Here is a 15123-nt window from a genome sequence, read left to right as displayed (position 1 = left end):
ATGTGGCAAGAGAATTGGGTTGTATATCATTAAGCGTATAGCAAATTAAAAGTTAACACATATGATACAATATCATTATAAATACAATTATAAATATTTTTTTAGGGAAATTACACAAAAAAATCCCAAGATTTAGCGCCTTTTTCAAACTAAACCCCAGGTTTCAAATTGTGACAATTTGTACCCCACCATTCCACCTGTGTTGCAATCCGATCCCCCCGTCCATTTTCGTCTCTATTGGTTAATGGAAGACTGATTTGGGCACCAAAATTGCCCTAATCTTCATGATTTAGGGCAAAAGACACCCCTCCATTGCGATTTACAGCTCCATACAACCCACCTGGTGATTTAACCCGTGATTGAAGCCACACATCGAAGGAAGACAGCAATTTCATAGTTGATTTTCCAAAAAGCCTTGGACTCTGAGATAGAGGTAAGAAATGGGTTCATTTTTTGTTGTGTTATATGGGTTTTCCCTTTTCTTTGTTCTCTATCGCTGACCTTTTGTTTATCTCTATTGTTGACTTTCTTTTTCTCTCCATTATTGACTTTGTTTTTGTCTGCATTGTTGACCTTCTTTTTCTCTCCATAGTTGTGCAAACTGTTTTCTATTCTATCAAAGTGAAAGACAAAAATAAGTGAAGGTAATAGCTGGGGTGGGAACAATTGGAGTGAGTTGACTTGTTGCAGTTGTGCGTTAAGAGTAAAGATCAGAACTTTGTGGACTCATGCTAATCCTGCTAGGAGGTTTTTGGTTTGTCCAAATTATGGAGTAAGTGTATACAATTTTTCAGTAAAGTCAGTTAGCAATTTTTCAATATTTATAGAAAATTGAGAATGAAGTAATATGTTTAATTTGAAGAAGATAACAGCTGTATGGAAGATTCACCCAAAAACAATTGCTCATTTGTTTATGTTTTATTATAATTACAGAAAAATGGGGCTTGTGGTTTCTTTTCCTGGTACGATCCACCCACATGTGCTCGTGGTAGACAAGTGTTACCGAAGTTGGTAGATAAGGTTGCAGCACTAGAAGAATGTGTCAATGAGGTTGCACAATTAGAGGATGCTGTTCAATGTTATCATGCACAACAAAAGTGGCTTGTCATTGCCTTGATTGCTATAGCGATCCCGGTTTTCCCTTTCTGTATCTGTTGTGTTCCGGACCTTGGTTCCGTGGAGTTGGTAGTTGTATCTACCTTGTTGTCATTCTTTAATTCCGCTTGATTGAGTTTGAGGATGCATTGGGCAGAGTTGTTACAGGTTGGTTAGGCTTTGGTTTTAATTCCTTGTTGCCCAGTTTTTAGGAGGTCCGCTCGAGCGGGTCTTTTTGCACTCGAGCGGAGATTACACCCTTCTAGTATTTCGTGTCCCTGCAAAAATTCTGCAGGTGTGTTTTCTACGCTCGAGCGGGTTTACTGTACTCGAGCGGGTCGCGCTCGAGCGGTCTTGTTGGAGCTCGAGCGGTCTTGTTGGAGCTCGAGCGGGTAGTACCTCATTGGTGAAAGTTTTGGGAGATGAAAATCTACGCTCGAGCGGACTGGTTTTCGCGCTCGAACGAATGTACTTTATTCTTGTGTCTTGGCACTCGAGCGGGATTTCTTGCGCTCGAGCGGACCTAGTTTTTGTTCTTGACGCTCCAGCGTTGTGTTTTCCGCTCGAGCGGGAATGTCGTATATCAGTTGGCTGTAGGGCATTTTTAAATCACTTTATCTCATTCTCTCTCTCTCTTACTTTTCCGAAAAAGCCATTAGAGAGCACCTCACTCTAAAACTCAAACTTCTCTCTAAGTATTGATCTAGTAGGAGTTTTTTCCTCACCTTTGGCCTTTGTAAAAGTTGGGTTGATCGCCGAGGGCTACATTTTGATCCGAGAAACTTATGATTTGGAGCAACTTCGTTTTCGTCATCTTCTTCTTTGGGTGTCATCTTTTGAGGTAGGCATTCCTACTCACTCTTATGGTCTTTGACATAGATTTTTGGTTGTTTTGATAAAGTGTTGAAGTTGAGTAATTTTGGGATTTAGGGTTCAAAATGTTAAAAGAGGGTTTTGTTATTTTGATTCTAAAATGTGTATTGTGGGTTTCAAAATAATGACATTGTTGTTGGTTGTTGATATATAGACCATTGGGTCAATATTGAGAAATGGGGTAGAAAACCCTAATTGGTTGTATAAATTAATTGGTATGATTAATTTGGGAAAATTGTGGTTATATGGAATTGAGTTGGAAATAATGAAATTGACTCATTATATAGTAGAATAGTGGAGTTGGATTTATTAATCGTTCACTTTTAAAAACATTGATATTTTATCTGTTGGAGCTTTTATTATCTGTTTAGAAATAATTGCTTGGGCTACCGGTGGAGGGTAGTTTTGATTGTTGTAGACAATGCATGATGATTAGGCAAATCAAAGCTAATCAATTGGATATGTCATAGAGTATGACGGTTGATAGAATACATTAACGTTATGTATTGATTGATTGTGTATATGACCTATATGTATATAGGTTGTGTGTGTGAGAGGAGATAGTGGATGTACTCCACGGTTTAGGGGAAGATAGGGGATGGACCTCTAAACCGAATGTTGTTTGGGAGGAGATAGGGGATGGACTCCACTGATACAGCTCATATGCTTGTCAGTTAATGTGTTGATATAGCTTATATGCTTATCTATGGAAGTGTTGATACAGCTCATATGCTTATCTTTGGAAGTGTTGATATAGCTAATATGCATATCTGTTGAAATGTGGATACAACTCGTATGCTTATCTGTTGAGATGTTGATACAACTAGTATGTTTATCTATTGTAAAATGGGAAACATTTAATATGAGTCACTGTCTCATATAAGTGGTTGGCCAGGTTCTGAGCTGTTGATGTAAATTGTGAAATTGATAAGAAATGGAAACTGAAATGAAACATGAACATAGTGGTCATGAAATGGAAATGGGTTATGAATTGATTTATGGAAATTGAACATTTATCAATTGCTAATGTCTTAGTTATTGCTCATACTGTGTTTAGCATATCTCTACTGGGCGTTGGCTCACCCTATATGGGACATTATTTTCAGGTACTTGTAGTATGCTACTTCCAAGGACATAGCTTGGATGATGATGAGAGTTGAAGACTCTTTTTGTTTATTTTGTTTGTATTACATGTATATCAAGCCAAGGGCTTATTTTGTATAGAGTTAGTACTCTTCTTTTATGTAACCAGGTGTTGCCTTGGAAAGCTGTAAGCCCATAGGGCATTTGCTTTTGTTGTTAACATGTAATACTGTTGTAAGAACTACTCTGATGGATGGAAATGGTTGGTTTCTTTTATATCAATGCATGTCTAAAGTGATGGGTTTTATGCATTATTTTGAGGGCGTTACAATTGCTACATTTCTTATGAATGGACTATTTGTACTCCAAAATAGTGTTTAGGCTTGCTATGTAATTGATAATATGTGTTTGGCCTGGGTACATTACTTCTATAATGTGTTTTGTAATTGCAATGCTTTTGTTGAACAATGGCAATGTCAATTGTGTTTGGTTTGAAATGGTGAAACGGTTTGTTATCAATTGCAATGCTTTGTTTTGTAATGGGGAAATGCTTAGTGCATTGCTTTTGTTTTGTAATGGTTAAATGTAAATAAAATGTTAGGTTTGAAATGGTTTGTGAAATGCTTGTGTTTTGTAATTGCAATGCTTTTGTTATCAATTGGTGAAATGGTTTTGTTTTGTAATGGTGAAATGATTTTGTAATGGTTTGTCCCTAGTTTCAGCATGCTGTCCCAAGATTCATGTACAATGATAATAACCATACAAGCATGGTCAAAATTGATAACCATACAAACATATGAAACCTAGTTTGACATAAGCATAACAACCACAACAAAGCAAGCATAAGAACATGTTATTTTCATGAATGAAGTTAGAACATAATTCAAGCCAACCAAATATTGGGGTTTCAACCATTCAACCATTGAAAGATAATAACCATACGAGCATTGTTCAAGGTTTCATAACCCATATGTACAGAATAATTATTCCAAAAGCCTATTTTAATTACAAAAGTGGAGATTAAGGTAAGATAAACCATGAACATTCCAAAAGCCCCATGAATATTGCAAAAACCCTATTTTAATTACAAAAATGTTCAAAACCACTCATTTACACTGCATTGGTTGCCCATTGCTTCCTTGTTGCCAATGTCTATTGCTGTTAATTTTGTCATCTTCCTTGGTTGCCCATCAGTTGCTTCTTCAACACCACTTATTGCTGCTGGCCTCTTCCTAGATTGACAACCATTAGGTTGTGCTTGGCTGCTCCCTTCTTCCCCAAATAATGCAGCTGTCTTAAAGCCCATGAATGTCCGCAAAAGAAGTTTGTAATTAGTAACATGTATTATTTATTACTAACATAATGATTATTTACTTTCATTCAATGGAATACTTACACTACTATTGGATTTCCCAGAAGGTCCACTTGTCTCTCCTTTCACTGGACCCTTGCAAGCCCTTTGATTGTGACCATAATAACCATATTTAGAGCATTTTAGGGTAGACTACCTCTGCAACTTGTATGGATTCTTAGGTTCATCTGGGTCCCTAACTCTATGTCTGGAAGGCCTACCAGTTAGTCTTTTAAGCTTAGGAGGTAGAAGAGGGTCACACCCTGTTTTAGGCCACAGATCTGGCCCATTCATTGGATTAATCAATGCCTCATAAGTTCTCAAAAAAGTTTCCTTCTTGAAATATGCATGAACATAATCTTCAATCCTCTCATTCTGAAAAAATATAGCAGCTACCCTATGGGGACAAGGCATTCCAGTGAGGTCCCATTTGAAGCATATGCATGTCCTACTCTTTAAGTTCATTACATATCTATCCTCGCTATGTTTGATTTCAAACTCAACACCTGCTGACCATGTAGGAATCCATACTTCGGACTTCAGCTTCCTCTTTTTAACTTTATAGCGATCCCGGTTATCCCTTTACTGTTCTGTTGTATTCCGGACTCGGTTCCGTGAAGTTGGTAGTGGTATCTATCTTGTTGTGTCCTTTAATTCCACATGATTGAGTTTTAGGATGTTTTGAACAGGGTTGTTATAGGTTGGTTAGGCCTCGGTTTCAATTCCGTGTTGTTCAGTTTTTAGGCGTTCCGCTCGAGCGGGTTGTTTGGCGCTCGAGCGGGTATTGCACACCTCCAGTATTTCGGGTTCCTGCAAAACTTCTGCAGATGTGATTTTTGCGCTCGAGCGGGTTTGTTTACGCTCGAGCAGTGGCGCTCGAGCGGGTCGTTTGGCGCTCGAGCGGGTAGTACTTTCTAGGTGTAAGTTTTGGGAGGTGGAAATCTGCACTCGAGCGGACTGGTTTTTTGTGCTCGAGCGGAAGTGCTTTATTCTTGTGTCTTGGCGCTCGAGCGGGCCTTATTGTGCTCGAGCGTGTCCAGATTTTTGTTCTTGGCGCTCGAGCGTCGTGTTCTCCGCTCGAGCGGGTCATACGTATATGAGTTATCCGCTGGGTGATTTCAAATCACTTTTTGCTTTTCTTTCTCTCTCCTACTTTTTCTAAAAATCCTTTTGAGAGCCTCTCTCTCTAGATACTCTCTTCTCTCTAGGGTTTGATCTAGTTAGAGTGTCCTCCTTCCCTTCGGCCTTTGTAAAAGTTGTGTTGATCGTCGAGGGCGTCATTTTAATCTGAAAATTTTGGGATTTGGAGCACGTTGGGTTTTGTCATCTTCTCCCTTGGTGCTTCGAATTTGAGGTAGGGATATCCTACTCCTCTCTATGGATTTTGTCTTTAAATTTTAGTATTTTGAGATGTTGGGGTTGGTTTGGTAATTTTGTGAAGGTTTGGGGCTTTTGTGTTATTTTTACAAAAGTTGGGGTTTTATTTATAACAAACCTAGATGCGTGTTTGGCATAGAGAAATGAAATAAATGTTGAATCATTGATGAAAATGGGACCTTATGAAAAATGACCTAATTACATTGTTTGATTAATTGGGATAATTAATTGTGAGAAATGAGGAATTGAATCGGAAATGAGGAGATTGGGAATATATGGGGTTAAAGGGTGCAGTTGGATTTTGTGTCACTCACCTAGTTGGAAATGTTGATTTTATATCCATTTGTTGCATTTATTTTCTGTATAGAAATAACTGCTTTGGGCTATTGGTGGAGGATAGTCGTGATTGTTGTAGACAATGCATGATGATTAGGCAAACTGAAACTAATCACTGGAATGTGTCATTGAGATTGACGATTGAAAGGATACATTAAATTTATGTATTGTGTGATGACGCGTATAATTGTTGTTTATATGCATTGTGTTGTGTTGGAGGAGATAGGGGATGTACTCCACGGTTTAGGGGAAGATAGGGGATGGACCTCTAAACCGGATGTGTTGGGAGGAGATAGGGGATGGACTCCATAGATAGAGCTCATATGCTTATCTATTAATGTGTTGACAGAGCTCATATGCTTGTCATTGGAAGTGTGATAGTGCTCATATGCATATCTGTGGAAGTGATGATATAGCTTGCATGCTTATCTGTTGTTGTGTGATATAGCTAGTAGGCTTATCTAATATGAAATGGGAAGTGTTTGAAATGAGTTATTGTCTCATATGAGTTGTTTGGCCAGGTTCTGAGCCATGGTTGTAAATTTGAGAATTGAAAGGAATTGGAAAATGAGTTGTAATATGGACTTGTATGTCATGAAAATGTAAAGTGTGATAAGGGAAAGTATCAGTGTTGGCCATCTATCAACTGCTAATCTTTTAGTCATTGTTCATATTTGGTTTAGTGTATTTCTGCTGGGCTGTGGCTCACCCTATATAGGAATATCATTTTCAGGTACAGGTAGCATGCCACCTCCAAGGACATAGCTTGGGAGGCTAGAGGCGGACACACTTTTGTCGTTTTATTTTTGATGTATTACATGTAAATCCAAGCCAAGGGCTTAATGTGTAAATGAGTTAGTACTCTTTTGTTGTAACCAAGTGTTAACTTGGAAAGCTGTAAGCCCGTAGGGCATTTGCTTTTGTTGTTAACATGTAATACTTTTGTAAGAAACTACTCTGATGAATAGAAGAATGTTTATCTTTATTACCAATTCATGTCGATATTGATGGGTTTATTGTTATCTTTTTGAGGGCGTTACAACTTGGTATCAGAGCGTACCGGGTTCGAATACTTTGGGTACGTGGGAAGTGATTAGGATCACAATGGGTTTGTCTCGCTTGATAGAGACTTAGATGTAGTGTCATATACTATGTGCTTAATTGATAACATACTTATGTGACTATGTGGGTATGGGATTTAGTTTCTAGGATGTTGATTGGATCCTTGGGTTTCTGGGAGTCTTGTTGGAAATGCACTTGATCAATGCCGTTTCTAACCGGAACTCTAGTAACGCCACGGGACTATCATTATCCGGAAATGAAATTCGTAAGTGCTTATGTGTTTATGTGCTTACGTGGAGTGAATTACTGTTGTCCATGCATTAGGACGTGAGTGTTTGGTTTTGGCACATTTGTGAATGTGCTAACGTTCTGTATTACCTTTATTAGGATGTCAGGACGAGGAAGAGGTGCTAGGCGTGGTAGGCCTGCGAGGCAGGAAGTACCCTTACCGGAGGAGGTTCCGGCAGTGCAGAAGGGTGTTGGTCAGGCCAACGTGGCCGAGCCAGCGGGTCAGCAGGCTATGAGTGCTTTGGCACGAGAGATAGTAGAGGCTTTGGGTATTCTCAGAGCAGGGAATCAGGCAGCTGAGGTTGGGCCTTCTTTCTTGAAGAGGGAGTTCTTCCGGTCTAATCCGGATGAATTTGTTGGAGATCTAAAGGAACCACTGAAGGCCGACGAGTGGTTAGAACAGATGAGTAAGATGTTCGAGATGCTTGGCATCGAGGACGGGGCACTGAAAGTGACCTTGGCATTTTTCCAGCTGAAGGGAGATGCGGGTCAATGGTGGAAGTACGAGAAGGCTCGTGTTGGTGGTGCATGGGAGGCGTTTGTAAATGCTTTCCAGGAGAGGTTCTTATCTGCAGTGGCTAGGGAGAAGCTGAGGGATCAGTTTAGCCGGCTTAATCAGCAGGGTTTGTCTGTGGCAGAGTTTGAGGCCACTTTCACTAGTTTGTCCAGGTTTGCACCTGAGTTGGTGGCGTCCGAAGAACGCCGTTGCTATGAGTTTGAGCGGAAGTTGAGGCGGGGCCTCAAGCTGAGAGTTGGTGGGTCTTACATCCGAGAGTATAGGCATTTAGTGGATGCTGCAGCTCATATGGAGCTCATGATGTAAGAGGAGGATGAGGGGCAGAGAGGCTCCGAGAGGAGCCAAGATGGTCAGGGTGATGGCAGGAGGCAGAAGGGTTCTTACCCTCAGCAGTCTCAGGGTGGAGTTACTAGATCGACCTTTCCGGTGCCGAGTGCAGGCTCGGGGAGAGGTAGTCAGGGAGGCCTGACTTGTTTTGTGTGTGGCCAGCTGGGTCACAAGTCTTCAGTTTGCCCGCAGAAGGGAGGGGGTCAGCGAGCTGCTTCTTCATTAGCTAGACCTCAGGGCCAGAGTCAGGGCAGAGGCCAGCCTTTGTCTTGTTATCAGTGTGGTCAGCCTGGGCACCTGAAGAGGTATTGCCCGCAGTTGAGTGCTACTTCGGGAGCGTCTGGTTCTAGGCAGACGCAGGGTTTTCAGCTAGCTCAGTCTGTGCAGGCCTCGAGGGCCAATCCGGGAGCTTCGTCATCGCAGTCTGTGCAGCAGTCTTTTGCTCCGAGAGGTGAGCAGGTAGATCAGGGGCCTACAGGGCGCGTGTATGCTGTTACCGCGCAGGATTTAGTACCGGCTCCATCGGTAGTGAGAGGTACTTTTCTGTTTTGCAACTCGGTTACTAGTGTGTTGATTGACACGGGTGCATCTCATTCTTTTGTATCTGCTGCATTTGCATCTGTTTTGGAATTGGAGTTAGCACAGTTAGCATCTCCTATTTGTGTGGTATCGCCAATTGGTGGTGAATTGATCCTGAAACAGGGTGTTAGAGGTTGTGATATAGAGGTCGCCGACCATAGGCTTCCTTTTCCTTTTGTGGTCATGCCTATGAAGGGCTTTGATGTTATTTTGGGTATGGATTGGCTATCGTCATACCGGGCTGTTATCGATTGCTACCGCCAGAGGGTCACGTTATGTACCTTGAGCGGGGAGTGGTTCCATTTCTTGGGAGACCGGGTTGGTTGTGTTTTGCCACCGGGGTATGATTCGCGAGGGCGAAGTGAGCTTAGTGATCTACTTGCTAGCTTTGAGAGTAGTGAGTGTGATGAGACCTGTGTTGTGTTGCCGAGGGTGGTTTGTGAGTATTCGGATGTCTTTCCCGAAGACCTTGTTAGTTTGCCACCTCACCGAGAGATAGAGTTCTCTATTGATTTAGTGCCCGGCACGGCACCGATTTCTATGGCACCTTACCGTTTTGCTCCAGCAGAGTTGGTTGAGTTGAAAGTTCAGCTCCAGGAATTGCTAGATAAGGGTTTTGTTCGCCCTAGTGTTTCACCGTGGGGAGCACCGGCCCTCTTTGCTAAAAAGAAAGATGGTGCCTTGAGATTGTGTATAGACTACCGGAAGTTGAATCGGGCTACGATCAAGAATAAGTACCCTATGCCCCGTATAGATGATTTGTTTGACCAATTGAAGGGTTCCCGTTGTTTCTCTAAGATAGACTTGAGATCGGGTTACCACCAGTTGAGGGTCAGGGAGGAGGATATTCCTAAGACGGCGTTCCGTACACGGTATGGCCATTATGAGTTCCTGGTGATGCCATTCGGGCTTACCAATGCACCGGCAGTCTTTATGGACTTGATGAACCGGATCTTTCGGGAATTCTTGGATCGATTTGTAGTCGTTTTCGTGGACGACATCCTTATCTATTCACCCTCTGAGGAGGAACACGAGGAACACTTGAGAGTGGTGCTTGAGTTGCTTAGAACCCATAGGCTGTATGCCAAGTTTGGGAAGTGTGAGTTCTGGCTAGGAGAGGTGAAATTCTTAGGCCATGTGGTATCCGGGAAAGGGGTGTCTGTTGATACATCCAAGACTGAGGCAGTGCAAGATTGGGCACAGCCTAAGAGTGTATTTGAGATCCGCAGTTTTTTGGGATTAGCTGGGTACTACCGTCGGTTTGTGAAGGATTTCTCTAAGTTAGCCTCGCCGTTGACTAGATTGACGCGGAAAGGGGTCAAGTTTGCGTGGAGTGAGACTTGTGAAAAGTCGTTCCAAGAGTTGAAGGTTAGATTGACCACCGCTCCGGTTTTGATTATTCCGGAGAGAGGGTTGGGTTATGCTGTTTACTGTGATGCCTCACGAGAGGGTTTGGGTTGTGTGTTGATGCAAGAGGGGAGCGTGGTAGCTTATGGCTCACGTCAGTTGAAAATTCACGAGAAGAATTACCCTACACATGACCTAGAGTTAGCGGCTGTGATCTTTGCCTTGAAGATTTGGAGGCACTACCTTTACGGTGAGAGGTTCGAGGTGTTCTCGGACTACAAGAGTTTGAAGTATCTGTTTACATAGAGAGACTTGAATTTGAGGCAGAGGAGATGGATGGAGTTCATTGAGGACTACGATTTTGAGTTGCACTATCACCCGGGAAAGGCCAATGTTGTGGCCGATGCCCTTAGTAGGAAATCCATTAGTGATGTAGCTTGTATAGCCATCCGGGAATGGGAGATGTTGGGAGCACTTGGCAAGTTTGATTTGCTACTGGGCGAATCTGTTGAGGCTGCGGCCTTGTTTTCCGTTGTCGCGCAGCCCACACTTGTGACTAGAGTGTTAGAGGCACAGAGAAGTGACCTTGAGGCAGAGTCCTTCCGAGAGAAGATCTCAGATGGAAGGTTGAGAAGGGTTTGACGGTGAATCCCGACCTGAGTGTGAGATACCGAGACCGTTTGTTTGTGTCGGAGTCTTGCCGAGAGGAAGTACTCCGAGAGTTTCACCATTCACGTCTTGCGGTGCACCCCGGAGGTACTAAGATATATCGGGATTTGGGTCGCTAATTTTGGTGGCGGGGTATGAAGAGAGATGTGGCTGTTTTCGTATCGAAGTGCCTTACTTGTCAGCAAGTGAAGGCCGAGCATCAGAGGCCAGCGGGTTTGTTGCAACCCTTGCCTATTGCCGAGTGGAAGTGGGAGCATGTCACAATGGACTTCGTCGTGGGCCTTCCGAGGACTCAGCAGGGTAGTGATGCTATTTGGGTGGCTGTAGACCGGTTGACTAAGTCGGCGCACTTTATTCCTATGCGCGTGAGAGATTCAGTAGATCATCTTGTCGACTTGTATATTCGGGACATAGTGAGATTGCACGGGGTCCCAGTGACGATCGTCTCAGATAGAGATCCTCGTTTTACTGCTAGGTTGTGGCAGAGTTTGCAGAGTGCCTTGGGCACTAAGTTGACCTTTAGTATGGCTTACCATTCACAGACTGACAGGCAGTCCGAGCGTACTATTCAGATCCTTGAGGATATGCTTCGAGGTTGTGTCCTTGACTTTAGTGGGACGTGGGAGAGGCACTTGCCATTGGTAGAGTTTGCCTACAACAACAGTTTTCAGTCTAGTATCGGTATGGCACCGTTTGAGGCCTTGTATGGCCGACCGTGTAGGTCTCCAGTTTGTTGGGCCGAGGTGGGTGATGCACCTTTGTTGGGTCCGGAATTGGTTAGGGAGACGATGGAGAAAGTTGAGCTTATCCGTAGGAGGCTTGTTACAGCCCAGAGTCGTCAGAAATCTTATGCTGACCGTAGGAGGAGGCCTTTGGCGTTTGAGGTAGGTGATCATGTCTTTCTGAAGATATCACCTAGGCGAGGTTTGATGAGGTTTGGGAAGAGTGGGAAGTTATCCCCTCGGTTTATTGGTCCTTTTGAGATCCTTGAGAGGATTGACGAGGTTGCTTATCGTTTAGCCTTACCGCTGTAGTTGTCCGGAGTGCATGACGTGTTTCATGTGAGTATGCTTCGGAAGTATGAGCCAGATCCATCACATGTATTGGATTGGACCGATTTAGAGGTAGATGAGGATGCCTCGTATAAGGAGAGACCGGTTCGGGTCTTGGATAGGCGGGATCAGGTCCTGCGTGGCAAGACCATTCCTTTGGTGAAGGTTTTGTGGAAACATCACGGAGTGGAGGAAGCCACTTGGGAACGTGAGTTGGAAGTCCGCGAGAAATATCCGGACTTGTTTGTTGATATGTAACCTTGTATTTAGATTTTTAACTATTGTTGAACTTAAGAACTTTTATATACGTCTTAAGTTGTGAAACATTGAAAATGTTTTGGTTTATTGGAAGTATGCTTTGGAACTTGCCTCATATGGAAGTTGAATGTAACATTATATATGTCGAATATATTGTTGAAATTGGAAAGGAAATGCGTAATGTTGATGCATGTTGAAAGTACATATGTTGTTTACATATTGTGAAATGCCTCTTGTTAAAGGGATGGGGTGACCGGTAATGGGTCGAATTGTTGAATATTAAAATGTAACATTGTTTAAAATGGAGGAAAACCTGTTTTTGAAAACTTGTGCTTAATTTCGGGGACGAAATTCTTTAAGGGGGGGAGGTTATAGCGATCCCGGTTATCCCTTTACTGTTCTGTTGTATTCCGGACTCGGTTCCGTGAAGTTGGTAGTGGTATCTATCTTGTTGTGTCCTTTAATTCCACATGATTGAGTTTTAGGATGTTTTGAACAGGGTTGTTATAGGTTGGTTAGGCCTCGGTTTCAATTCCGTGTTGTTCAGTTTTTAGGCGTTCCGCTCGAGCGGGTCGTTTGGCGCTCGAGCGGGTATTGCACACCTCTAGTATTTCGGGTTCCTGCAAAACTTCTGCAGATGTGATTTCTGCGCTCGAGCGGATTTGTTTACGCTCGAGCAGTGGCGCTCGAGCGGGTCGTTTGGCGCTCGAGCGGGTAGTACTTTCTAGGTGTAAGTTTTGGGAGGTGGAAATCTGCGCTCGAGCGGACTGGTTTTTTGTGATCGAGCGGAAGTGCTTTGTTCTTGTGTCTTGGCGCTCGAGCCGGCCTTATTGTGCTCGAGCGTGTCCAGATTTTTGTTCTTGGCGCTCGAGCGTCGTGTTCTCCGCTCGAGCGGGTCATACGTATATGAGTTATCCGCTGGGTGATTTCAAATCACTTTTTGCTTTTCTTTCTCTCTCCTACTTTTTCTAAAAATCCTTTTGAGAGCCTCTCTCTCTAGATACTCTCTTCTCTCTAGGGTTTGATCTAGTTAGAGTGTCCTCCTTCCCTTCGGCCTTTGTAAAAGTTGTGTTGATCGTCGAGGGCGTCATTTTAATCTGAAAATTTTGGGATTTGGAGCACGTTGGGTTTTGTCATCTTCTCCCTTGGGGCTTCGAATTTGAGGTAGGGATATCCTACTCCTCTCTATGGATTTTGTCTTTAAATTTTAGTATTTTGAGATGTTGGGGTTGGTTTGGTAATTTTGTGAAGGTTTGGGGCTTTTGTGTTATTTTTACAAAAGTTGGGGTTTTATTTATAACAAACCTAGATGCGTGTTTGGCATAGAGAAATGAAATAAATGTTGAATCATTGATGAAAATGGGACCTAAGGGTTGAAATGTTAATTATGGAAAATGACCTAATTACATTGTTTGATTAATTGGGATAATTAATTGTGAGAAATGAGGAATTGAATCGGAAATAAGGAGATTGGGAATATATGGGGTTAAAGGGTGCAGTTGGATTTTGTGTCACTCACCTAGTTGGAAATGTTGATTTTATATCCATTTGTTGCATTTATTTTCTGTATAGAAATAACTGCTTTGGGCTATTGGTGGAGGATAGTCGTGATTGTTGTAGACAATGCATGATGATTAGGCAAACTGAAACTAATCACTGGAATGTGTCATTGAGATTGACGATTGAAAGGATACATTAAATTTATGTATTGTGTGATGACGCGTATAATTGTTGTTTATATGCATTGTGTTGTGTTGGAGGAGATAGGGGATGTACTCCACGGTTTAGGGGAAGATAGGGGATGGACCTCTAAACCGGATGTGTTGGGAGGAGATAGGGGATGGACTCCATAGATAGAGCTCATATGCTTATCTATTAATGTGTTGACAGAGCTCATATGCTTGTCATTGGAAGTGTGATAGTGCTCATATGCATATCTGTGGAAGTGATGATATAGCTTGCATGCTTATCTGTTGTTGTGTGATATAGCTAGTAGGCTTATCTAATATGAAATGGGAAGTGTTTGAAATGAGTTATTGTCTCATATGAGTTGTTTGGCCAGGTTCTGAGCCATGGTTGTAAATTTGAGAATTGAAAGGAATTGGAAAATGAGTTGTAATATGGACTTGTATGTCATGAAAATGTAAAGTGTGATAAGGGAAAGTATCAGTGTTGGCCATCTATCAACTGCTAATCTTTTAGTCATTGTTCATATTTGGTTTAGTGTATTTCTGCTGGGCTGTGGCTCACCCTATATAGGAATATCATTTTCAGGTACAGGTAGCATGCCACCTCCAAGGACATAGCTTGGGAGGCTAGAGGCGGACACACTTTTGTCGTTTTATTTTTGATGTATTACATGTAAATCCAAGCCAAGGGCTTAATGTGTAAATGAGTTAGTACTCTTTTGTTGTAACCAAGTGTTAACTTGGAAAGCGGTAAGCCCGTAGGGCATTTGCTTTTGTTGTTAACATGTAATACTTTTGTAAGAAACTACTCTGATGAATAGAAGAATGTTTATCTTTATTACCAATTCATGTCGATATTGATGGGTTTATTGTTATCTTTTTGAGGGCGTTACAAACTTTGCATTGTATCTTTCCACAAATGGGCCTTTTGTACTTCAGCATGCTGTCTCTACATTCATGTATCCTTACCACCAAAGCCCTCCTAATCATCTCCATCATGGTAAGGATGTGTTTTTCCCTAGCTTGTATCACCCATGAGTTAAAGCATTTAGAGATGTTATTGAGTAGCCTGTTGGATTTGGTTCTTGGACTAAACCCATGCCTAGACCATTGGATTGGGCTTACTCTCATCATCCAATCATATGCTTTACTATCTACTCCCTGCAACTTAGTCATGTGCCTCTCCCATTCAACCCTTGTGTATGCTTTTACTGCATTCCA

This window comes from Camellia sinensis, chromosome 3 (assembly GCF_055761805.1).
Source record: "Camellia sinensis isolate YWXY chromosome 3, ASM5576180v1, whole genome shotgun sequence".
Taxonomy (NCBI): domain Eukaryota; kingdom Viridiplantae; phylum Streptophyta; class Magnoliopsida; order Ericales; family Theaceae; genus Camellia; species Camellia sinensis.
The sequence above is the reverse complement of the archived record's forward strand: the minus strand, read 5'-3'. Positions refer to the sequence as shown.